The following is a 26,676-nucleotide window of genomic DNA, read 5'->3' as shown; positions in this document are numbered from 1 at the left end:
CTGTTGAGGAGTATAAGGAGCAAACAATTCATGAGTAATACAAAGTTCATCAAGATAATTATCAAGACTAGTGTGTTTGAATTCTGTTCCATTATCACTCCTGATGTGTTTGATCTTGACGCCAAGTTCGTCGAGGCCCTTGAGGAAAATCGTTTGAAGACTTCCTCCACTTTAGTTTTATACAAAATGATATGCACCCAAGTGTATCTGGAATAATGATCAACTATGACAAAGCCATATAAAGATGCTGCATTTGTTAGAGTGGCATAATGAGTAGGTCCAAATAGATCCATGTGAAGCAATTCAAATGGACGAGTAGTGGTCATGATTGTCTTCGAGGGGTGCTTGGATCTGGTCATTTTCCCAGACTCAGAAGCACCGCAGAGGTGGTCCCTGAGGCATTTGACTGATTCGATGCCGATGACATGCTTCTTCTTTGCGAGCGTGTGCAAATTCCTCATGCCTGCATGACCAAGTCTTCCATGCCACAGCCACCCTTCTGAGGTTTTCACTAGTAAGAAAGTGGCTGGTTGAGGACCTGTAGAGAAATCAACAATGTACAAATCCCCTCTTCTAACACCTTCGAAGAACTTGGATCTGTCAGATTCCATGATGACAACACATCTATATCTTCCAAAGATAACAATCATATAAAGATCACAAATCATTGAGACTCACATGAGTATAAACCCAAGGGATTCAACAACCATCACTTTGTCCATGTGCCTGTCCTTGGAAATACCCACTTTGCCAAGTCCCAATACCTTGCTTTTACCTTTGTCAGCATAAGTGATTTGCTTCATGGGTGATGGAGTTAGTGGCATATTCATCAGCAAGCTTTTGTCACTAGTCATGTGATTTGTGCAGCCACTATCAAGAACCCACTCAGTGCTCTTGAGGTTGTCATCCTACAGATGAATTAGTACAACTTACCACCTCATATGCTTCACAATTGAAGAATATGATATCAATTTCATTAGATAGGAATTATATCATAAACAGTAATTATGAAGACATGTGAAATATTTTTCATTTCATCAATGATAGCTTGCGTCCCATCAAGCATGTTCCTCAGGTCTCCAGCAAATTCTTCAGATGATGATTTTCATCTGGAGGCCTGACCTGCAGAAGTGATTAGTTCAGTTTCTTCACCACCCACATCTGAAGGGGTGGTAAAGCATTCGTCATCCTGCGAGCACCATATGAGAAAGGGGGCATTGAAGCTAATGCACTTCACTTAACAGTCGGGGGGTTAAAGTATTCAAATGAATATGCAAAGAATTTCTTTGAGGATTTATGAACATAATGATTTGAAGAATAACACTCATATTCATGTTCCTTGTAATTTCTGTGCGTGTTAGAAGCATTAGCACGGGTATGTGCATAGTTTTGACCAGTTGAGGATTTTGATCCTCTTGAAGACTTTGGTCCTCCCGAGGAATTTGATGTGGGGTTCAAATTCTTCATAGGTGGTGTCATGAGGACATTCACCTGAAGATTTTCAAGGCAACTTTTGGGAACCCAGATTTTCCTCAGGGGAGGCCCATTCCTGCAGTTAGTTCCAACATATCGAGAAAATACTTCACCAGATTGATTTTTGAACATTTTATAGTTGGAGTCAAAAGACTCATCTGAGGAATAGGATAATTCACATGCAAAGCCTGTTAGATTGGATGGGTCAAAAGGAGGCCCTTTAGCAGCAACCCATGAGGTTTTGGGATACTGCTTAGGTATCCAGTATGATCCATCAGCATTCAGATTCCTCTCAAAGGCAATTCCTTCTTTCCTCGGGTTCCTGTTCAAGATCTTCTTTTTGAGCACATCACAAAGGGTTTGGTGTCATTTGAGACTTTTGTATATGCGTGTCACATACAATTCCTTCAGCCCTGCATTTTCATCAGTGAGATTTGTGGTTTCCTCAAGTGAGGAATTTGACACTACAGGAGCAGTTGAAGAATTTGCAGCAATAGAAGCATTTGATGATTCTGGTGAAGAATTAGCAGATTCACGTTCGATGCATTTAAGACATGGAGGAATGAATTCAGCCTGGGCAGCACTGATCTGTTGAGATAGTAATGAATCATTTTCCATACAAAGATCATCATGAGAAATCCTCAGCTTCTCAAGATCAAGTTTCCTTTGAAGAAATTCATAGGAAGGTTTCTCATGATCAACGAGGAGTGTAACATGACGATCTTGAAGATGATCAAATCTGGACTGAAGACTTTTCATATCTTCAGTGAGGATTTGGGTAAGATTCATTTCATCATTCAACAGATCATCGCTTCTGTCTAGGAGTTTCTGAAGCTTTTCTAGGGCAGTTTGTTGTTTAGTAGCAATGATAGCAAGTTTACTGTAACTGGGTCTTTTATAATCATAAGGTTCACAGTCACTTGAATCAGAAGAGGAAGCATCATTCGGTACCTTTGAACTTTTTGCCATGAAGCAATAGGTTGGAGCGAAGTCATCAGCATAGTCATCAGTGTGGATGGTGTTATCATTTTCTTCAAGGTTGAAGATTGACTTGCTGACGAATGTGGTTGCAAGTGCAAGGCTAGCCTATCCAGATTCTGAGTCTTCATCAGAACCCTCCTCTTCATCACATTCCTCGGATTCTGCCTCAGAATCCATTTCCTTGCCGATAAGTGCTCGAGCCTTTGTGAAACTAGTCTTCTTGTGCGATGAGGACTTTGAGGATGAGGATTTTGAAGATTTCTTATTTTTCTTCGAGTCATCAGAACTTTCATCTTTGTATTTCTTCTTCTTTGATTCCTTCCCCAACGAGGACAATCGGCAATGTAGTGACATGATTTCTTGCATTTGTGGCAGGTTCTTTTCTTGTAGTCCTCAGATGAAGATTCTGATTTCCTCATATCTCGTCCTGAAGATTTACCAAACTGGCCACGTCTCGTAAACTTCTGGAATTTCCTCACGAGCATTGCAAGCTCCTGTCCAAATTCTTCAGGATCACCAATGCTACTATCTGTGTCTTCTTCTTCAGATGAGGAAATTACTTTGGCTTTCAGTGCACGAGGTCGAGAATAGCTTGGTCCATATAGATCTCTCTTTTCTTCTTGTTGGAATTCTTGAGTATTGAGTCTTTCAAGTATATCAGCAGGATCAAGCATTTTGTAGTCTGGTCTTTCTTGGATCATCAGAGCTAAAGTATCAAATGAAGAATCCAAAGATCTTAGCAGTTTCTTCACAACTTCATGCTCAGTAATGTCTCGAGCTCCCAATGCTTGCAGTTCATTTGATATGTTAGTGAGGCGATCAAAGGTATCTTGGCAGCTGTCATTGTCAAGCCTCTTGAAGGGATTGAAATGATTGCACAGAACATCAACACGTGAATCACGCTGGGTTGATACTCCTTCATTAACTTTGGACAGCCTTTCCCAGATAATTTTTGCTGAGCTCGAAGCACTCACTCTGCCATATTGACCTTTGCTCAGATGGCCACAGATGATATTATTTGCTTGAGAATCAAGTTGCTTGAATTTCTTCACATCAGCGGCAGAGACAGTAGCAGTGACGATAGGGACACCATGTTCCTTAATTAACCAGAGATCATTGTCAATAGCTTGTAGATGGATCTGCATCTTGGTCTTCCAGAAGGGAAAGTCCTTTCCTTCGAAAGTAGGACATCCTGCAGTAACCTTGATCATGCCTGCATTTGACATAACTAAGACTTCACGTGGTTAAACCAAAATCACACAGAACAAGGGAGTACCTTGCTCTGATACCAATTGAAAGTGTGTTATATCGACTAGAGGGGGATGAATAGGAGATTTTTAGAATCCCATCACTGAGGAAATTCCTCACAGATGACTAACTTGCAGCGGAAAAAGCAAAGGATGAGGAGTGGAAAGTTTCAATACAACAGTTTTCAAGGTGACGACTATGAAACTCAGTTTGCGCAGTATGCACGCACAAAGAAAACAGGTGAAGAATAACTCGCGTGAAGAATTTGGGGTTGAGGAATTTCAGAGAAAGTCTTTAGCTAATTCTTCAAACAGTGACAATGAAAATCTTCAACATAAAATATGAGGAATTGCATGAGTTGAAGAAATAGAACCCGTTTCACAGTGAAGACATTGGTTGATGACCCAGTTCCAACTGCTGTGACAGTTGTACATCTGGTTTGGAACGGCTTGGTATTGAAACCAAAAGACACACAGTCCCGGGACACACAGTCCCGGGACACACAGTCCCTGCCGTATTCTCCCTGGGCTAAGAACGCACAGTCCTCGCCCAACACTCGTGGTAAGTCTTCAGGGCAGACTTCCAAACCCTCACAAACTTGGTCACCTAGCGATCCACAATTGACTGCTGGATTGCTCTAGATCATGACGCCTAACCGTATGGAGGATGCACAGTCCTCAAAGGTAAAAGGCTTCAGTCCCACCCAGGAACAACTTCTTCAGTGATGCTCAATCACTTGGTTTTGGTTTGTGGTTTGGTGTTTTGGGTATTTCCTCACTGATGAATTACTCTCAAAGACTCTCAGGAATTTGGGTTGCTCTTATGACAAGTGTCAGTTTCTAACAGAGCAGCCAACCGGAAAATGGTTGTGGGGTCGGCTATTTATAGCCTGGGAGCATCCCGACATGATTTGACATTAATGCCCTTAAATAATACGACCGTTGGTGTGGATAAGACCAATGATGTGGCGTGAATTGCGGTAACGGTCGGGTCCCTCAACTGTGAGAGTCCTCATGTCCCTCATATTCCTCACTTGAGGCTTTTGGTAGGATTAGGCTTGGGTTGAGCATCATGAGCAAATTCATTCTAACGTGGTACTTTGACCCCCTTTAACAGTACGGTGTTCCTATGACTCAAAAGTGAAGAAAATAAAACAGACAGAATAAATCTTCATGCTTCAAAGTCTTCAGATTGGTTTTCTTCAGAACACACCGAATTCCTCATCTTCAATATCTTCATGAGGAGTATTACTTTCATCGCAATTTCTTCGCGATTCAATTCTTCAGCTTCAGACCATTTTCTTCAGCCGAAGACATACATTTTCAGGGGTCGATATTCATTGAATATTTCAAACTCCTCAGCGACATATAGATCCTGTGTACACTCATGAACACATTAGATACTTAATCTATAAGTCTTCAAACCACCAAAATCATTAAGGGGCACTAGATGCACTTACAACGTTGCGCCGCAGTTCCCCCGGAAACGGCGTACCGCTGCGGACGCTCTGTTCTGCTATGGCTTCCCAAGCCATGCTCGAGCGCGTTGCTGCGTGAGCGCGAGGCAGGGAGGCGGAGGCTCCATAGGCGGCGCCGTTAGGTCAATGCGTCGCTCAGGGCCAACGTGCAGCTGTCGAGTGCGTACCTGGGAGCTTCACAGAGGCCTCGGTGCATACTCTAGCAGACGCACCTCTGCGGAGTGATGCATAGTCGTTGAAGATGCGCCAAACGGTCCCGAAGCCCCGGCGCGCACTCCAGCGTAAGTGTTGTGCCCTTGAGAGCGTTGTATCGTCGCCCGAGATGTGCTCGTGGGCTCTGCAAGCACAACCTAGCAAGAGAAAAGTAAAGGGGTTACACCCTGGCCAACTTTTTCTCCAAACGACGGTCGCGGACTGTCGGCAAAAAGTCTTTGCCGGAGAAAAAGCTGCCGGGAGCGGTAATTTCCTGCTTGCCGGGGACCCCGACGCCCCGACAAAAGATTCAAGCGCCATGCAACCACGGCGTGAGCCGATAAGTTTCTAAGTTTAAGATTCAGATGTGAAGTAGACAGATTCTCTATTTTCCCTTTAAAAGTTTCCAATCTTTGTGTGTGGAGTCTGCGCATACTGGGACCTTTCCAAAAATCAGTACACCTTGTCTTTGTTTCGAACTCATTCAAGCTACCTGAACGGCCACAGAGCGCCTTCAAACTGTTTCGAACCTGATCAACAGAGCAAGCGGGTACGTAGCGCCTGATTTCGTCTCAACGATCGCTTGGCAATTTCTATGGTTGCACTAAACGCGGAAAGAAGCCTTGCTGGTAGTTGCCGGCGAGCTCCCAGAAAATGCAAAGATGAATCATACAAAGAATAGAATCAGGAAAAAGGAAAATAGTCTTTTCATTCATTTGAATGGATACATTTGACTCCACTTACAAAGCATTGTTATCCTAACCTAAAGACTCCATCTTTTGACGAGGATCGACCTACGCGGAGGAGTGAAGTTCAAAAAGACAAAAAGCGGGCCAGCCCCCGGTATAACCCAGGCTGGCCCCTCCCGGACCAGCATTGCGCAATGGAGAGCAGCACCGAAGGACAAGACAGCTAGAGGAGATGATGGGGTCGGAGCCAATGGTCACATCGCCTCGAAGACGAGGCATTCATGTCGGCTCTGGCAAGGAGGGGGAGAGGCATGAGCGGGCGCCGGCGGCAGGGCCAGTAGTCAGTCGGAGATCGGGGAGCCGTACTCCGACTTGACCCCCCGGGATCCCGACCTGCTAAGAGCGCCACTGTCGCCGTCGTCCCCCTCGTCGCGGTCGCTCGGGGAGGGACGCTCGCCGCCGCTCGAGCGATCTTTGCAGCAGCCGAGAAGCACACGTGGGCACCCCTAGAACTTGATAGACACCATGTCCGCCTCCCCCAGCTTAGAGCGGAGGACATTCCCGTCCTCGAGGTGATGGGCACGGGCGAAGGCCTTCCAGCCTCGCCTGAGCAGCATGGAGGACCGCCACAGGAGCAAGCCTTGGGGAAGGCGGAGACACTGGAGTAGCGCTCCGCCTCCCCTGACCTCGACCTCCACGACGACGGCGACCCCTTGCCCTTCCTCCGCTAGGGGCACTCGGGCCGTCTTCTGCCGCTGCGCCCCCAGAAGCTGTGGCATGATCCGAACGACATCCTCTCGCCACCCTAGCGGCCAAGGTGGCCGACCCCATCCCCTAACCATGCTTAGGGGCGAGCGCCACCTACAGACAAAAGAAGACTCGGAAGACCAAGGATGAGGAGTTGGTGGATTCAGAAGGAGTTGGGTGAGCAAAAACCCTCACAAACCCTCCTAATTTATAGGACAGGGCGCGGGGGCTAGCCTCCCTTGCTCCAGAAGCCACCACCCCTCTCGCCCAATCGCTCGTCCTCACGGGCGAACAGGGAACCGCCCTACCGCACCAATGCAAGTATGGGCGGCCCCAGCCACTACTGCGCCTTTTAAGGCCACGTCTACCATCTGTCCATCCATAACTGCGCATTCCAGGCGTGTGGCAGAGGCGTTTCAGAATGTTAAAAGGACACTCCATGCACAACCCCCCAACTTCGCGCGTCCAATGCGCGATGTGGGGAAAATCAACTGCCATCGAATACAGCCACGAAAGCCCGTGCACCTCTTTAGGGCCCAACAACGCCTCGCATGCGTGTGTGGCCCAGGCGTGGGGGCTCATGTCGGTGCACTAAAGACTGGGGTCCCTAGTGCCCCAGACTTGTGCACGGACGCGAGGAGCCCCTGCTGGCAGAGCATGGCACGATCCAGTCAAGATGCAACCCCCAAGATTATCAAGGCCTCGGCAAGCCTGCCTTGCTGGGAAAATGACCTAAGCCGCGCCCATTTGGTGTGTGTGATGAATTCACCAAGTACAAGACCCCGAAAGCTCCCTTGCTGGGATGATGACTGAAGCCCCCGGCAAGCTCCCTTGCCGGGAGGAAGACTCAAGGCCCCGACAAGCTCCTTGCCGGGATGACGAGCCTGGCCACTTGTGGGAAACCGCCCTTGCCACAGTGCCACCGCCCCCAAGTGCGAGCGCATTCCGCATGCGCCAGCGCAACGTCCAGGTGTCGAAACACCTGGATACGTGTCTTCACCATCACATCGCTGTCAAGGATAAGACGTACATTAAATGCATGTGACAGCGGTAGATGGATAAGAACCGCCCTAGGTTCACTATAACTCCTCATGAACCTACCACCGAGCATTGTAGGCGGCCCCTTTGCCTATAAAAAGAGGCCCTTAGCTCATTTCGAAAGGGTTAGACTATTTGGACATCGACCCATAAGACGGTCATCAACGGTCACCGTAACATTCGACAAAAAAACGCTTAATACAACCACACAAGCAGGACGTAGGGTTTTGCGCGTAAGCAGCCCGAACTTGGGTAAAAAGGCTTGTCGGGTGCTGATTGCTCTGCTCTTCACGTCACCTCTCCCCGCCCTACGATCACAAGGTTTCACATTGATTCCGATAGGTGTCGACCTCGCATCCCCGACACACCTGTACCTCCAAAGAGGGAGGGTTATGCACGCGCGCTACCCTGATCAGGTAGGCGGTGATAACTCTGTGAGCCAGTTGAGTATTGTATAGGCGTCCCCGTTTGGGACAGTTTAGTTTGGCCACGATGGTAGCAGGTGTCATGAGGACACATGGGCCACCCAGGGCAGGTCTCCGGGGTAGGATGATTGCCGGTGGAACGATGGAAAAGTCACGGGTTAGACAAGTTTCGTTGGAGCAATACTGGTCCACCCAAATGGGATGAGGAGGTCAGTGCTCCATGGTGTGGGTAAAGTGCGCAACCTCTGTAGAGTGTAAGAATGTATTCCAATAGCCGAGTCCACGGTATTTTGGACAGCCCGTCCAGACCTCACTAGGTGGTCAACCATAACAATGATAACAATGATGGAAGAACTCATCTTGTGTGGACATTAGAGGATGTCGGGAGTATGATATGTTAGCCAGGAGATGGCTATATGATGAGTGGTCGGATGACCATATGATTTGGATGGGGTTTGGATCCGTTCAGGTTGGATTACGAGTATGTCGAGGGTTGTGGGATAACCCAGAAGAGAGTAAGTTGACACTTGGTAACCATAAATAATTGAAGCACTTGTCGTGATCTTTGCCATACTATGTAGATTATATGCTTGATCCATGTTATGCTATGCGTGATCCCTGTTTTCCTGTTAATTCCATGCCATGCTTAGAATAATTAGTTATAAACATAGGGCTAGCTTTGTCATCTGCTTGTTTGGATGCTATGTATTTGGCTGTATTGCGAGTACATTCAAAGTACTCACCTGGACTTCACGTGGCCAGTTGCAATAGAAGACTCATCGTGCTAGATCGTAACCTAGGCAGTCTTGTGCGTTATGGAGCCCAGCCAGAGACGTCGAGACCGCCGAATCAAGACAACTGTTATCCCCCTTTAGTTAGCATTGGAGTTGTGTAATATTGTTGTAATCAACATTATTGTAATACTCCATTATAATCAATAAAGCCATTTTTACCTGGATTTGTTGTATCATGTCTTTGGCGTGCGTCCGGTCTAATCCTTGGGTCAGGCGTGTTTCGTCCCTCTATCGGGGTGCCACAGTGTTATAGCGGGATGAGTGATTCCACTCGATCCATAAGGCTAGGACCAAAAGACAAGCTAGCCTTAGTGGCCATCCTAGCCGATCTCTTTAAAGGGGGAAGAGAAGATTTTAACCACCCCTTCACCAAGGAAGGTTATTCGGCATACAACCCCCTCAAATACGTAAGTGTTCTAATGTGCAAAGTTTCACGTGTTCACACCCTTTATTATTTGATTTATAACTTATAACTTTCCTTGTAGCCCTGGAAGCACTGGATCGAGACGGTAAAATGTCTTGCGTCGCAACCCGAGGACTATGCCCGTGACGACATTCCTCTGTTTCATGAAGACCCGTAGCTTTCGATCTCTTTCGAGGATAGGGTATTTTACTAGGTAGGAGTTGATGAATAGAGGGTAGCTCTTGTAGCCGACAACCCTAGTACCCTTCCCTCTTCAGGGAGTAAGAACAAAATGACAGCCCAACGAGGGGCTGCACCTAGGGGTCGTCGGTGCGCTCGCCGTACCACTCCCCGGACAAGATCGGGGTTTTTTGCCAAATGAGGACGAACTTCCTGAACAAAAGGTGGCGGGAGATAACCCATCTACTGCTCCATCGGCAAAAAGGTACACGTACCTACTTATATTCCTTACGAGATATCTATCCTTCCGTAATTTCATGACCCTTGACCGACCAATGTAGGAGACATGCGCAACATTCCCCGCCCGTCGACAATGTCGAGGTATTGGGTAGTCAACCAAACCCTAGAGCATCGGTGGACGCCGGAGTACCGAACACGGGTCCGCCCCTAGAGTGTTCGGGCGGACCGTCGTCAACGAACTCCGAATACGAGAGTGCCATGAATCATCAGCATTGGAAGGAGGCTCTACGTCATCCTGTATTTTTTGGACAAGAGTTTAATGCTCTTAATTTGGCCGATGCGTACCTCGAAGCCGCGCGAGCTGGCCTTAAAGATGTTGTCGGGCAAGTGTCTGCCCACCTACAGGTAAGTTATCGACTTCATAATATCCGAACAAAAGTTCGGACCCTGTAGCTCCCAAGCGTTAATTTGGTCGGGACATCTAAATTAAGGGTCAACAACAAGTACTTTTTCAATCTACGGGCTTTGAAGGAGGAAAATGAGAGTTTATCCAAAGATCTCCATCTGAGCCAGGCCGATTTAAAGGCCAGTAGGGCCGAGCTGGAAGATGTGAAGAAATTTACTACAGAAGCCCATGGTAAGGGAGTTGACTTGTAGTATGCTGAATTTTCTTAAAATATATGTTCATAGCCAAAAAATTTGTTATAGAAGGTGAATCAATAGGCCAAATGCAAAAAACATGTGGATATCCTCTCGAGAAGCTTAGCGATATGCCAAATCGCAGCTTGAAGCCGACTAGCGCGGAGTGAGGCGATGCCATGAAGAAAACAACATTCTCAAGGAAGAGAACAAAAACAAGCCGAGGAAGTTGAGAGTTTGAAAACTCAATTTGTGCTGAGTCGAGAAGAGAACCAAAAATTGAAAGGCGTCATGTTCTATAAGTAAAGCTCTGACCTGGAACTGGTTCAACTTTTATGGTGTTGATCATGAAAATTTGTTCCTCCTTTGGATTAGGTCTTTTGATTGGGCGTTCTGAGGAGGAGGCCACTTCCTTTGGGGGTACCTGATGAAGGAAATGTCTATTGTTCATGAGCGTGCGTGGAAGGCTATGCGTAGTATGGTCCGAGCTTTATGGCCGAACCAAAAATCTCCACGAGGGATGGCCGTTCTTGCCGAACAATTTACCCGAGCACACAATCATTTCGAATTGTGGAAGACCTCGGCCTACCAAGAATGAGCTCGGGAGGCATGGGCTATAGTGAAGACGCGCTTTACCTGCCTAGATCCTAAGCACATGACCCGAGTTGGACCACTAGGACCAGATGGGAAGGAGATTCGTCCACATCTCGCGTACGATCAAGTGATGCCCGCCGCACGCTTGCCGTACGAGGACTGCGCATTAGATGCTATAATAGAGCAACTAGATAAATCACCAAGCGTGTAATTACCTGTAATGATATTTGTGTGTCAAAGCACCTCCCTCAATATTTTGAAAATTATGTCATTAACTAGCCATCGGCTTCTACCTCCCCTGTTATAAACTAGGCATTGTTTCATACTTTGTATGCTGCAAAGGTAGGAATCAAATTTCCAATAACTAGGCAATCTGGCCATGTGGTACTAACAAACAAAAGTATACAGGTGGATTATGTTATATTACGACTAGACGTAAGAAACATCTTCCGGAAAAAATAGTTCCTTAACGGGTTTCTTTTTTCGAGAGTGCTACAAAGGTTGTAGTTGGTATGGTTGTTTTATCCGCTCAATACGGCCATCGGTTTCATGATGCAAAATTTGCCGAATAGGTGGGCATCGTCCTAGCCGATCAAGTTGTATCTCTAGAAGCGCTAGCTTTTGGCTTTACCCATGTGAGGTATGTGTCTGAGTGAACCGGTCGTAAAAATCGCAGCGCTGCTACCTTTACCATCTAGCCGAATACATCCGGAACGTAGAGAGTAAGCATAGGAGCGAGGCAACCCAGCATTGCTAAAATCTTAAGTACAATTGATGCATACAATGGCAAGAAATGATGTTTTTATTTCAAGATGTATACATGAACAAATAGGTATGAAAAATATTTTGAACATCTTCTTTAGGAAGCACCCAGGTTCTACTTGTTCATTCCATTTAACACAAATAATTTGGTAAATGTACGAGGGTGTTTAGTTAAGCCGAACATGCCGCGAGAATAACTAATTATCCCTATAGGAAAAAATAAAATATGTGGGCGATACGGGAAAAACAAAGTGACGAAAAAGGGAGGATGATAATGGTCTAGCCGTGAAAACGCCGAAGGCGAGCTACATTCCACGGGTTCGGCTCGAGACAGTTGTCTTTGGATTTGCGCACGCGATACGCTCCTCCTGTTAGGATTTCATCGATTATAAAAGGACCCTGCCACTTAGGGTGAAGTTTATGCTTCTGCTTCTCGGGGAGGCGTAGGACGAGTGCTCCCATGTTATATGCCTTTGCCCGGACTTCCCTATTCTCATAGCGCCGAGCTTGTTGTTGATAAAAAAGTTGATCGGGCCAGAGCTATGTCACGCTTGCCTTCCAATGCATCTAGGTTGTCTTGCCGATCTAGCTCGACTTCATTTTCCTCATACATATGCACACGAGGTGCGTCGTGTATAATGTCACACGGGAGGACTGCTTTAGCCCTGTACAGCATAAAAAGGGGGTGTATCCTGTGGATCGATTCGGGGTGGTGCGCAAGCCCCATAGCACAGAGTCGAGCTCCTCCACCCATTGGCAATCGTTATATTGAAGGGAGTGGACCAACCTGGGTTTAGTACTGCTCATAATGTGCCCGTTGACTCTTTCGACTTGTCCATTGGTGTGCGGGTGGTATACGGAAGCATAATCGAGGTTTATGCCCAAGTTTGCGCACCAATCTTTACCTCTTGGGTAGTGAAATTGGATCCGTTGTCTTTATTATGCTCCGCGGAACACCATAATGGTGTACGACACTTGAGATGAATTTGATTACTGGTTTAGCCTTTGCCGAGGTGACCGGCTTTGCTTCGATCCATTTGGTGAATTTGTCAACCATAACCAGGAGGTATTTCTTTCTCTTGGTCCCCCATTTAAGTGGGCCGACCATATCCACACCCCAGACCGCGAAGGGCCAAGTGATCCGAATTGTGCGAAGAGCTGTTGGGGGCATGTGGATTTGGTTTGCAAAGAGTTGACACCATGTACAATGTTGAACGAGTGCGTGGGCATCCTCTCGGGCCGTCGGCCAGAAGAAGCCAGCTCGAAAAGCCTTGCTGACCAGGTCCCGTGCTACTGTGTGGTGATCGACCATGCCGGCGTGTACCTCGGCCAAAATCTGTCTACCTTCGTCCTCATATATGCACCACTGGAGTACTCCTGTGGTGCTCTTCTTATATAGCTCGCCTTCGTGGACCTTATAAGCCTTTGATCAACGAATGATACGTCGCGCCTCGGTTTTGTCGTCAAGCCGCTCCTTGCATAATAGATAAGCAAGGAGTGGTTCGGTCCATAGCGCAATTATGGCCATGACCTCATGGGGTTAGGGTGTTTCTTCGCTTGGAGACCTGCCGATGACTTGATCGTCACGCTTTGTCGCTGGGGTTACCACCTGCACTTCGTTGTCAACCCCTGTGCGGACCGTCTCGTCTTGCCATGCTACGGATGTCTTGAACAACTGCTCCAGAAAGATGTTGCTAGGGATGGGGTCACGCTTTGCATCTAAGCGGGTGAGAACGTCCGCTGCTTGGCCGTTGTCTTTTGAGACATGATGGACTCTAATCCTTTGAATTGTGCCGATATTTTGAGGACAACATTCCTATAAGCCACCTTTCTGGATTTTCTGCGTCGAATTTGCCATTGATTTGGGAAATGGCAAGATTAGAGTCTCCTCATACTTCGAGCCCTTGAATGCCCATTGAGGCTGCCATGCGAAGATTGTGTAGCATGGCTTCTTTTTCGGCTGCGTTGTTTCAATCAGCGTACATCATCTGTTGGACGTAACGAACATTATCCCCGATGGGGGATGTGATAATCACTACAACCCCCAGTCAGGCGAGAGTTTTGGACCCGTCGAAATACATGGTCCAATGAGCATAAGTGTTATACTCTGTGGGAAGTTTGGCCTCGGTCCATTCAGCCATGAAGTCGGCCAGGTCCTGAGATTTGATAGCCCATCGTGGTTTGTAGGTGATCTCAGAAGGCAGGAGCTCGATGACCCATTTTTCTATTTGGCTAGTGGCATCCTTATTGTTGATAATATCGTTCAGCGGAACTTAAAAAGTCAAAGTGTCTGCACTCCTGGATATAGTATCGAAGCTTCCTTGATGCCATGAACGTTGTATAGGCGATATTTTGGTGATGTGGGTACCTGGTTTTGCATGGGGTGAGAACTTCGGATACATAGTAGACCGGCCTTTGAATCCATAGTTGTTGGCCCTCACCTTATTGTTCTAAGACGAGCACCGCGCTGACGACTTGATTGGTGGCCGAGATGTATAGCAGCATCGGCTCCCCTGTGAAGGGTGCTGCTAGTATGGGGTTGCTGGCTAATATGGCCTTGATGTCCTCCAGAGCCGATGTGGCCTCATCGGTCCACTTGAAATATTTGGTTTTCTTTAGCAACCCATATAGTGAGGGCCTTCTCGCCTCGACGAGGTATAAATCAACTTAGGGCCGCCACACACCGTTACAGCTTTTGGACGTGTTGTAGCTCTGTTGGTATCCTGAGCTATGACAATGCTCGTATTTTGGCCAGATTAGCTTCGATTCCACTTTGCGATATTATAAATCCAAGGAGTTTGCCGATGGCGACGCCGAAGACGCATTTAACCGGATTAAGCCAAATGTCATACTCCTATAAGTTGGCAATGGTCTCCCTGAGGTCGTCCACCAGCTGGTTGACGTGTGTGGTCTTGACGACCGCATCGTATACATATGCTTCTACTATTTTTCTGATTTGTTCCCCAAGCAAGTCTGAATCATGCGTTGATAAGTGGCGCCCGCGTTTTTTAGCCCGAATGCATTGTGTTAAAACAGAATGGCATGTAGGGTGTTATAAATGTGGTTGTTGCATGATTGGATTCCCTCATTTTGATCTGATGGCATCCAGAGTAGGCGTCGAGGAAGCATAGGGAATCATGGTCGGCGGTGCCGTCGATAATTTGATCTATTCGGGGCAACAAAAAGGGGTCCTTGGGGCAGGGTTTGTTTAGGTCTTTAAAATGACACATAGCGGCCAGGATTTATCCTTCTTTGGTACCATGACCAGGTTTGCCAACCAGTCAAGGTGTTTAATGTCCCTGATGAAACCGGCTTCCAGTAACTTGGTGAGCTCTTCACCCATAACTTGGTGTCTAGGTTCGGAAAATTGGCGCAAGGCGTGTTTGACAGGTTTGAAACCGGCGATTATCTTGAGGATGTGCTGTGCCAGCCCGTGAGGTATTCCTGGCATGTCTGATGGGTGTCGAGAAAATATGTCCCAATTTTCACGTACAAAAGCGCGTAGTGCTTCGTCGATTCTAGGCTCCAGTTGTGGCCCAATTGACGCTGTTTTATTGGGATCCGCCGGGTGTACGTGGAATTTGCTGATTTCGTCGGCTGGTTCAAAGGATGTGGACTTGGGCCGCTTGTCGAGGATCACGTCGTTTTTGTCTACCACGACACGTAGTGTTTTGAGTTTTTCTGCGGCAAGGGTCGCTGCCAGCAATTCCAGGGCAAGGGATGCCATTTTTTCGGCCCGGAGGGCTCTTTTGGGGTCATTGTTTACTGTGATCACTCCGTTTGGCCCTGACATTTTGTGTCTCATGTACCCATAATGCGGTATGGCCTGGAACCGTGTGAAGGCATCACGTCCCAGGAGTGTGTGATAATTGTTGTGGAACGGGACGATATGAAAGAGTAGCTCTTCGGATTGGTAATTATCAGGCATACCGAATACCACTTCGAGCGCTACTCGTCCTGTGTAGCGGGCCTCTCTCCCGGCGACAATACCTCGGAAGTGTTGGAATTATGCCCTAGAGGCAATAATAAATATAGTTATTATTATAATTCCTGTATCAAGATGATTGTTTATTATGCATGCTATAATTGTATTGAATGAAGACTCATTTACATGTGTGGATACATAGACAAAACACTGTCCCTAGCAAGCCTCTAGTTGGCTAGCCAGTTGATCAAAGATAGTCAGTGTCTTCTGATTATGAACAAGGTGTTGTTGCTTGATAACTGGATCACGTCATTAGGAGAATCGCGTGATGGACTAGACCCAAACTAATAGACGTAGCATGTTGATCGTGTCATTTTGTTGCTACTGTTTTCTGCGTGTCAAGTATTTGTTCCTATGACCATGAGATCATATAACTCACTAACATCGGAGGAATACTTTGTGTGTATCAAACGTCGCAACGTAACTGGGTGACTATAAAGATGCTCTACAGGTATCTCCGAAGGTGTTCGTTGAGTTAGTATGGATCAAGACTGGGATTTGTCACTCCGTGTGACGGAGAGGTATCTCGGGGCCCACTCGGTAATACAACATCACACACAAGCCTTGCAAGCAATGTGACTTAGTGTAAGTTGCGGGATCTTGTATTACGGAACGAGTAATGAGACTTGCCGGTAAACGAGATTGAAATAGGTATGCGGATACCGACGATCGAATCTCGAGCAAGTAACATACCGAAGGACAAAGGGAATGACCTACGAGATTATCTGAATCCTTGGCACTGAGGTTCAAACAATAAGATCTTCGTAGAATATGTAGGATCCAATATGGGCATCCAGGTCCCGCTATTGGATATTGACCGAGGAGTCTCTCGGGTCATGTCTACATAGTTCTCGAACCCGCAGGGTCTGCACACTTAAGGTTCGACGTTGTTTTATGCGTATTTGAGTTATATGGTTGGTTACCGAATGTTGTTCGGAGTCCCGAATGAGATCACGGACGTCACGAAGGTTTCCGAAATGGTCCGGAAACGAAGATTGATATATAGGATTACCTCATTTGATTACCGGAAGGTTTTCGGAGTTACCGGGAATGTACCGGGAATGACGAATGGTTCCAGGAGTTCACCGGGGGGGCAACCCACCCCGGGGAAGCCCATAGGCCTTGAGGGTGGCGCACCAGCCCTTAGTGGGCTGGTGGGACAGCCCAAAAGGGCCCTATGCGCATTGGAAGAAAAATCAAAGAGAAAAGAAAAAAAGGAGGAGGTGGGAATGGAAAGAAGGACTCCACCCACCAAACCAAGTAGGACTCGGTTTGGGGGGGAGTCCTTCCCCCCTTTGGCTCGGCCGACCCCCTTGTTGCTCCTTGAGCCCCGAGGAAAGATCCCCCCTCTCCCACCTATATATACGGAGGTTTTAGGGCTGATTTGAGACGACTTTTCCACGGCAGCCCGACCACATACCTCCACGGTTTTTCCTCTAGATTGCGTTTCTGCAGAGCTCGGGCGGAGCCCTGCTGAGACAAGATCATCACCAACAACCGGAGTGCCGTCACGCTGCCGGAGAACTCTTCTACCTCTCCGTCTCTCTTGCTGGATCAAGAAGGCCGAGATCATCGTCGAGTTGTACGTGTGCTGAACGCGGAGGTGCCATCCGTTCGGCACTAGATCGTGGGACTGATCGCGGGATAGTTCGCGGGGCGGATCGAGGGACGTGAGGACGTTCCACTACAATAACCGCGTTCACTAAGGCTTCTGCTATACGGTCTACAAGGGTACGTAGATCACTCATCCCCTCTCATAGATGGACATCACCATGATAGGTCTTCGTGCGCGTAGGAAATTTTTTGTTTCCCATGCGACGTTCCCCGACAGTGGCATCATGAGCTAGGTTCATGCGTAGATGTCTTCTCGAGTAGAACACAAAATTTTTTGTGGGCGGTGATGTGCGTTTTGCTCCCCTCCTCAGTCTTTTCTTGATTCCGCGGTATTGTTGGATTGAAGCGGCTTGGACCGACATTACTCGTACGCTTACGAGAGACTGGTTTCATTGCTACGAGTAACCCCGTTGCTCAAAGATGACTGGCAAGTGTCGGTTTCTCCAACTTTAGTTGAATCAGATTTGACCGAGGAGGTCCTTGGATGAGGTTAAATAGAAACTCATATATCTCCGTTGTGGTGTTTGCGTAAGTAAGATGCGATCCTACTAGATACCCATGGTCACCACGCAAAACCGGCAACAACAAAATTAGAGGACGTCTAACTTGTTTTTGTAGGGTATGCTTGTGATGTGATATGGCCAACTATGTGATTTGATATATTGGATGTATGAGATGATCATGTTGTAATAGATAATATCGACTTGCACGTCGATGGTACGGCAACCGGCAGGAGCCATAGGGTTGTCTTTATACTAATGTTTGTGCTTGCAGATGCGTTTACTATTTTTGCTAGGATGTAGCTTTAGTAGTAATAGCATGAGTAGCACGACAACCCCGATGGCGACACGTTGATGGAGATCTTGGTGTGGCGCCGGTGACAAGAAGATCGTGCCGGTGCTTTGGTGATGGAGATCAAGGAGCACGTGATGATGGCCATATCATGTCACTTATGAATTGCATGTGATGTTAATCCTTTTATGCACCTTATTTTGCTTAGAACGACGGTAGCATTATGAAGTGATCTCTCACTAAAATTTCAAGACGAAATTGTGTTCTCCCCGACTGTGCACCGTTGCTACAGTTCGTCGTTTCGAGACACCACGTGATGATCGGGTGTGATAGACTCAACGTTCACATACAACGGGTGCAAAACAGTTGCGCACGCGGAACACTCGGGTTAAGCTTGACGAGCCTAGCATGTGCAGACATGGCCTCAGAACACATGAGACCGAAAGGTTGATCATGAATCATATAGATGATATGATTAGCATAGGGATGCTTACCACTGAAACTATACTCAACTCATGTGATGATCGGACTTGAGCTAGTGTCAGTGGATCATGAACCACTCAAATAACTAGAGAGATGTACTTTTTGAGTGGGAGTTTAGCGAATAATTTGATTAAGTTAAACTCTAATTATCTTGAACATAGTCTAAGTCCACTTTGAATATATTTGTGTTGTAGATCATGGCTCACGCGACAGTCACCCTGAATTTTAATACGTTCCAAGAGAAAGCTAAGTTGAAAGATGATGGAAGCAACTTTGTAGACTGGGCTCGTAATCTTAAGCTAATCTTACAAGCTGGGAAGAAGGATTATGTCCTTAATGCTGCGCTAGGAGATGAACCACCCGCTACGGCTGGTCAGGATGTTAAGAACGCTTGGTTAGCACGTAAGGAGGACTACTCAGTAGTTCAATGTGCAGTCTTGTATGGCTTAGAACCGGGACTTCAACGTCGCTTTGAGCGTCATGGAGCATTTGAGATGTTCCAGGAGTTGAAGTTTATCTTTCAGAAGAACGCCCGGATCAAGAGGTATGAGACCTCCGATAAATTCTATGCTTGAAAGATGGAGGAGAACTCGTCTGTCAGTGAACATGTGCTCAAAATGTCTGGGTACTGAAACCGTCTAGCTGAGCTGGGGATTGAACTCCCGCAAGAAGCTATCACTGACAGAATCCTTCAATCACTGCCGCCAAGCTATAAAGGCTTTGTGTTGAACTACAAAATGCAAGGGATGAACAAGTCTCCCGGCGAGTTGTTTGCGATGTTGAAAGTCGGAGAGTCTGAACTCCGTAAAGAGAATCAAGTGTCGATGGTGAATAAGACCACTAGTTTTAAGAGAAACGGCAAAGGCAAGAAGGGTAATTCAAAGAAGAGCAGCAAGCCTATTGCCAATCCGACGAAGAAACCCAAAGCTGGACCTAAGCCTGAAACAGAGTGTTACTATTGCAAGGGTATGGGTCACTGGAAGCGCAATTGCCCCATGATCTGGCAGATAAGAAGGCGGCCAAAGAAAAATCAGGTATATTTGATATACCTGTTATTGATGTGTACTTAACCAGCTCTCGTAGTAGTGCCTGGGTATTCGATACCAGTTCTGTTGCTCATATTTGCAACTCGAAACAGGAACTGCGGAATAGACGAAGGCTGGCGAAAGATGAAGTGACGATGCGCGTAGGAAATGGTTCCAAGGTTGATGCAATCGCCGTCGGCACAGTTTCACTTCAGTTACCATCAGGATTAGTTATGAACTTGAATCATTGTTATTTAGTGCCTGCGTTGAGCATGAACATTATATCTGGATCTTGTTTATTGCGAGACGGTTACTCTTTTAAGTCAGAGAATAATGGTTGTTCTATTTCTATGAGTAACATCTTTTATGGTCATGCACCCAATGTGAGAGGATTGTTCATATTGAATCTTGATAGCGATACACAAATACATAACATTGAGACCAAAAGAGTTAGAGTTAACAATGATAGCGCCATATTTTTATGGCACTGCCGCTTAGGTCATATTGGTGTAAAGCGCATGAAGAAACTCCATGCCGATGGACTTTTGGAGTCACTTGACTTTGATTCACTTGACACGTGCGAACCATGCCCCATGGGCAAGATGACTAAAACTCCGTTCTCCGGAACAATGGAGCGTGCAAGTGACTTGTTGGAAATCATACATACCGATGTGTGTGGTCCGATGAGCGTAGAGGCACGCGGCGGATATCGTTATTTTCTCACCTTCACTGACGATTTAAGTAGATATGGTTATGTCTACTTAATGAAGCACAAGTCTGAAAATTTGAAAAGTTCAAGCAATTTCAGAGTGAAGTTGAAAATCATCGTAACAAGAAGATCAAGTTCCTACGGTCTGATCGTGGGGGTGAATATCTGAGTTTCAAGTTTGGTGCTCACTTAAGACAACGTGGAATTGTTTCACAGTTAACACCGCCTGGAACACCACAGCGTAATGGTGTGTTCGAACGTCGTAATCGTACTTTATTAGAGATGGTGCGGTCTATGATGTCTCTTACCAATTTGCCGTTATCGTTTTGGGGTTATGTATTAGAAACAGCTGCATTCACTTTAAATAGGGCACCATCAAAATCCGTTGAGACGACACCATACGAACTGTGGTATGGCAGATGGCCAAAGTTGTCGTTTCTTAAAGTTTGGGGATGTGATGCTTATGTCAAAAAGCTTCAGCCTGAAAAGCTGGAACCCAAAGCGGAAAAGTGCGTCTTCATAGGTTACCCAAAAGAGACAGTTGGGTACACCTTCTATCTCAAATCCGAGGGCAAAGTGTTTGTTGCTAAAAACGGAGCTTTTCTCGAGAAGGAGTTTCACTCGAGAGAATTGAGTGGGAGGAAGATAGAACTTGACGAGGTTGTCGAACCTCTCATCCCTCTGGATGGTGGCGCAGGGCAAGGGGAAACCTCTGTCATTGCGACGCCGGTTGAGGAGGAAGTTAATGATAATGATCATGAAACTCCGGTTCAAGTTTCCGTCGAACCACGTAGGTCGACGAGATCACGTGCTGCTCCAGAGTGGTACGGTAATCCCGTCTTGTCAAATCATGTTGCTGGACAACAATGAACCTGCAAATTATGAAGAAGCAATGGTGGGCCCAGATTCCAACAAATGGCTAGAAGCCATGAAGTCCAAGATAGGATCCATGTATGAGAACAAAGTGTGGACTTTGGAGGTACTGCCTGAGGGCCGCAAGGCTATTCAGAACAAATGGATCTTTAAGAGGAAGACGGACGCTGACGGCAATGTGACCGTTTATAAAGCTCGACTTGTGGCAAAGGCTTTTTCACAAGTTCAAGGAGTTGACTACGATGAGACATTCTCACCCGTAGTGATGCTTAAGTCCGTCAGAATCATGTTAGCAATAGCTGCATTTTTCGATTATGAAATCTGGCAGATGGATGTCAAAACGGCGTTCCTTAAGGAAGAATTGTATATGATGCAACCCGAAGGTTTTGTCGATCCTAAGAATGCTAACAAGGTGTGCAAGCTCCAGCGATACATTTATGGACTGGTGCAAGCATCTCGGAGTTGGAACAAACGCTTTGATGAGGTGATCAAAGCATTTGGGTTTATACAAGTGGTTGGAGAATCTTGTATTTACAAGAAAGTGAGTGGGAGCTCTGTGGCGTTTCTAATATTATATGTGGATGGCATATTGTTGATTGGAAACAACATAGAGTTTTTGGGGAGCATAAAGGATTACTTGAATAAAAGTTTCTCTATGAAGGACCTAGGAGAAGCTTCTTACATTCTAGGCATTAAGATCTATAGGGATAGATCAAAACTCCTGATAGGACTTTCACAAAGCACATACCTTGATAAAGTTTTGAAGAGGTTCAAAATGGAACAGTCCAAGAAGGGGTTCTTGCCAGTTTTACAAGGTACGAGATTGAGTAAGACTCAGTGCCTAGCAACTGATGAGGATAGAGAGCATATGCGCTCCGTCCCCTATGCTTCAGCCATAGGCTCTATCTTGTATGCAATGTTGTGCACTAGACCGGACGTTAGCCTGGCCATAAGTATGGCAGGTAGGTTCTAGAGTAATCCAGGAATGGATCACTGGACGGCGGTCAAGAATATCCTGAAGTACCTGAAAAGGACTAAGGAGATGTTTATCGTGTATGGAGGTATCGAAGAGCTCGCCATAAAAGGTTACGTCGATGCAAGCTTTGACACAGATCCGGACGACTCTAAGTCGCAAACCGGATACGTATTTATTCTTAATGGGGGTGCGGTAAGCTGGTGAAGTTCCAAGCAAAGCGTCGTAGCAGATTCTACATGTGAAGCGGAGTACATGGCTGCCTCGGAGGCGGCTAAGGAGGGTGTCTGGATGAAGCAGTTCATGACGGATCTTGGAGTGGTGCCAAGCGCACTGAATTCAATAACCTTGTTCTATGACAACACGGGTGCCATTGCCTTAGCAAAGGAACCACAGTTTCACAAAAAGTCCAGACACATCAAACGACGCTTCAACCTCATCCGCGACTACGTCGAAGGAGAGGACGTAAATATATGCAAAGTGCACACGGATCTAAATGTAGCAGACCCGCTGACTAAACCTCTTCCACGTCCAAAGCATGATCAACACCAGAACTGTATGGGTGTTAGATTTATTACAATGTAATTCGCATGATGATGTGAGGGCTAGATTATTGACTCTAGTGCAAGTGGGAGACTGTTGGAATTATGCCCTAGAGGCAATAATAAATATAGTTATTATTATAATTCCTGTATCAAGATGATTGTTTATTATCCATGCTATAATTGTATTGAATGAAGACTCATTTACAAGTGTGGATACATAGACAAAACACTGTCCCTAGCAAGCCTCTAGTTGGCTAGCCAGTTGATCAAAGATAGTCAGTGTCTTCTGATTATGAACAAGGTGTTGTTTCTTGATAACTGGATCACGTCATTAGGAGAATCACGTGATGGACTAGACCCAAACTAATAGACGTAGCATGTTGATCATGTCATTTTGTTGCTACTGTTTTCTGCGTGTGAAGTATTTGTTCCTATGACCATGAGATCATATAACTCACTAACACCGGAGGAATACTTTGTGTGTATCAAACGTCTTAACGTAATTGGGTGACTATAAAGATGCTCTATAGGTATCTCCGAAGGTGTTCGTTGAGTTAGTATGGATCAAGACTGGGATTTGTCACTCCGTGTGACGGAGAGGTATCTCGGGGCCCACTCGGTAATACAACATCACACACAAGCCTTGCAAGCAATGTGACTTAGTGTAAGTTGCGGGATCTTGTATTACGGAACGAGTAAAGAGACTTGCCGGTAAACGAGATTGAAATAGGTATGCGGATACTGACGATCGAATCTCGGGCAAGTAACATACCGAAGGACAAAGGGAATGACATACGGAATTATATGAATCCTTGACACTGAGGTTCAAACGATAAGATCTTCATAGAATATGTAGGATCCAATATGGGCATCCAGGTCCCTCTATTGGATATTGACCGAGGAGTCTCTCGGGTCATGTCTACATAGTTCTCGAACCCGCAGGGTCTGCACACTTAAGGTTTGACGTTGTTTTATGCGTATTTGAGTTATATGGTTGGTTACCGAATGTTCTACGGAGTCCCGGATGAGATCACGGACGTCACGAGGGTTTCCGGAATGGTCCGGAAACGAAGATTGATATATAGGATGACCTCATTTGATTACCGGAAGGTTTTCGGAGTTACCGGGAATGTACCGGGAATGACGAATGGTTCCGGGAGTTCACCGGGGGGGGGGGCAACCCACCCCGGGAAAGCCCATAGGCCTTGAGGGTGGCGCACCAGCCCTTAGTGGGCTGGTGGGACAGCCCAAAAGGGCCCTATGCGCATCGGAAGAAAAATCAAAGTGAAAAGAAAAAAAAGGAGGAGGTGGGAAAGGAAAGAAGGACTCCACCCACCAAACCAAGTAGGACTCGGTTTGGGGCGGAGTCCTTCCCCCCTTTGGCTCGGGCGACCCCAAGGCAAGGTCCCCCCTCTCCCACCTATATATACGGAGGTTTTAGGGCTGATTTGAGACGACTTTTCCATGGCAGCCCGACCACATACCTCCACGGTTTTCCTCTAGATTGCGTTTCTGCGGAGCTCGGGCGGAGCCCTGCTCAGACAAGATCATCACCAACCTCCGGAGCGCCGTCACGCTGCCGGAGAACTCTTCTACCTCTCTGTCTCTCTTGCTGGATCAAGAAGGCCGAGATCATCGTCGAGCTGTACGTGTGCTGAACGCGGAGGTGCCGTCCGTTCCGCACTAGATCGTGGGACTGATCGCGGGATAGTTCGTGGGGCGGATCGAGGGACGTGAGGACGTTCCACTACATCAACCGCATTCACTAATGCTTCTGCTGTACGGTTTACAAGGGTACGTAGATCACCCATCCCCTCTCGTAGATGGACATCACCATGATAGGTCTTCGTGCGCGTAGGAAATTTTTTGTTTCCCATGCGACGTTCCCCGACAGGAAGGTGGTTGTGCTCGGCTTGATTCTAGATCGGCCGAACTTCATTTTTTCAAGTGTGTCCTCATAAATGAGGTTGAGGCCGCTTCCCCCCTCCATCAGTACTTTGTTGAGTCTGAATCCATCGACTATGGGGTTTAGGACTAGGGCGACAGGTACCCAACCTGTACTGGCCATCGGCTCATCGCCCTGGTCGAACGTGATAGGTGTGTTTGACCATGGGTTTGCCGCTGCTACACGATGGATTTGATGGAGCTCCCGAAAGGCTCTCTTTCTTTGATTTTTTGAGGTGAACATCTCATCGATCGTTAAGATCTCTTTGGTTGTACCAGGCGGTGCCATTGTCTGGTGCTTCGAGGGTGTCATGATGAGGATAGTCTCTCTGCTTTTTGCGACCTACCTAAGGACCCAACGTGCTCTAAGGCTATCGGTGGAGCTTGATTCAGGCGGGGCATGATGTATGGGGCATGGCTTATCTAGTAGTACGTTGAGGACTGATTTAGCCCACGTCCAAGTTATTTTTGCCGAGTTTCCGGTTGCAACGACCCTATAATAGAGGGTGTGCATCTTGTCCGAATTGGTCTGGCGAGGCTAGGGTCGTTGCACATTTGCTGAATTTGCAATGTACTTTCCCTAGCGCACTATTTGAGCACTATGCTCGACAGCTTGGTGAAGGATTTAATCCAGCGATGGGAGAGGGCGTTGAGGATGCCCTCATCGTGGCAATGCTGTTGGAAAGTGTGAATAAGCTCCCACTTGTCGCGGCCTCTGGTCTTATTGCCGAAGAGGAATCTGTCCCAAAAGTGGTCTACTGATTCCCCTGGCTTCTGCGTGACTTCAAACATGCCCGGAGAGCTATACTCTTCCGTATTATGCTCAGTGTGGTGGGTGGGGAAATATTTTGGATTCCTGTGATTTGCGGGCAGGGAAACCTCGATGGTTGCATTCCCGACTAGGTTGCATGCTGGGCCTGCCGCTGCCCCTGACGCGTTGTCAGGGTGAGATGGATTTTCCGGACTGCTGGATAAGTCCGAAAGACCGATGTCCGGGACATAGACTGTCCTCTGCTTAGGTGATCGATGCGGGGAGCCCGTGCCTAGGCACTCGACGATCTTTGTCAGGTGCGTATTGGGTGGGATATAGATTTCCCTATTGTCGGGTCTAAGTCCGATCTAGTCACAGACCGTAATTTGGTCGTTCGTCATCCCCATGACTTGCATCTGATGGAGTAGCTTGTGTAACATGGGGATTTCAGTGGGGCTGGCACCGCTTGATTGTTCGAGTTCAACCCATGTTGCTGATCCCCTGGTGTCGCTCGAGGTCGCTTCCAGAGTGTTCTCGGTCAATATGCGCTCCGATGTGTTCACCGCGCCGGGCTCTAAGGCCGAGGTGGGGATGAAGGTTGTCCCGATGGTGAGGTCTGCAGCTCCCAACGCCAGAGTGTCGGGGGCCGCGAGTTCCTTGAGTGGAGTGAAGAGTCTTGTTAATGCAAGATCTCCTCGGGGGTTAGTGGTGAACTCTAGGTTCCCGAACCTAACTTCCTGACTGAGGGAAAGTTCTTGACCAGACCGAGGTGGCCGGCTGGATCGGCGTGGAGAACCATGCCTCCGACGGTGAAGATTTGTCCGGGGACGAAGACATCCCTATTAATGATCTCTTCGCTGATGACTAGGCGCACCATCGATCCTTTGGTGATCCAATTAGTGGAACTCTCAATCAAAGCACCAATGTCAGCGTCAAAACCGGCAGATCTCGGGTAGGGGGCCCGAACTGTGGACCTTATATCAATGGGTTGAACGAGAGAGGGGCAAACAATGTTTACCCAGGTTCTGGCCCTCTTCAGGAGGTAAAACCCTACGTTCTGCTCAATTTTATTGATGTGGATGATGATTACGGAGTGTACC

General features: G+C 47.0%; 1 pseudogene; it reads left to right on the top strand.

Annotated features, from left to right (window-relative positions):
- Window positions 1-9,604: 9,604 nt before the first annotated feature.
- LOC123408671 lies at window positions 9,605-26,444 on the top strand (annotated as a pseudogene).
- The last annotated feature ends 232 nt before the right edge of the window (window positions 26,445-26,676 follow it).

This window comes from Hordeum vulgare, chromosome 7H (assembly GCF_904849725.1).
Source record: "Hordeum vulgare subsp. vulgare chromosome 7H, MorexV3_pseudomolecules_assembly, whole genome shotgun sequence".
NCBI lineage: Eukaryota > Viridiplantae > Streptophyta > Magnoliopsida > Poales > Poaceae > Hordeum > Hordeum vulgare.
This window is presented reverse-complemented; position numbering and strand designations above follow the sequence as displayed.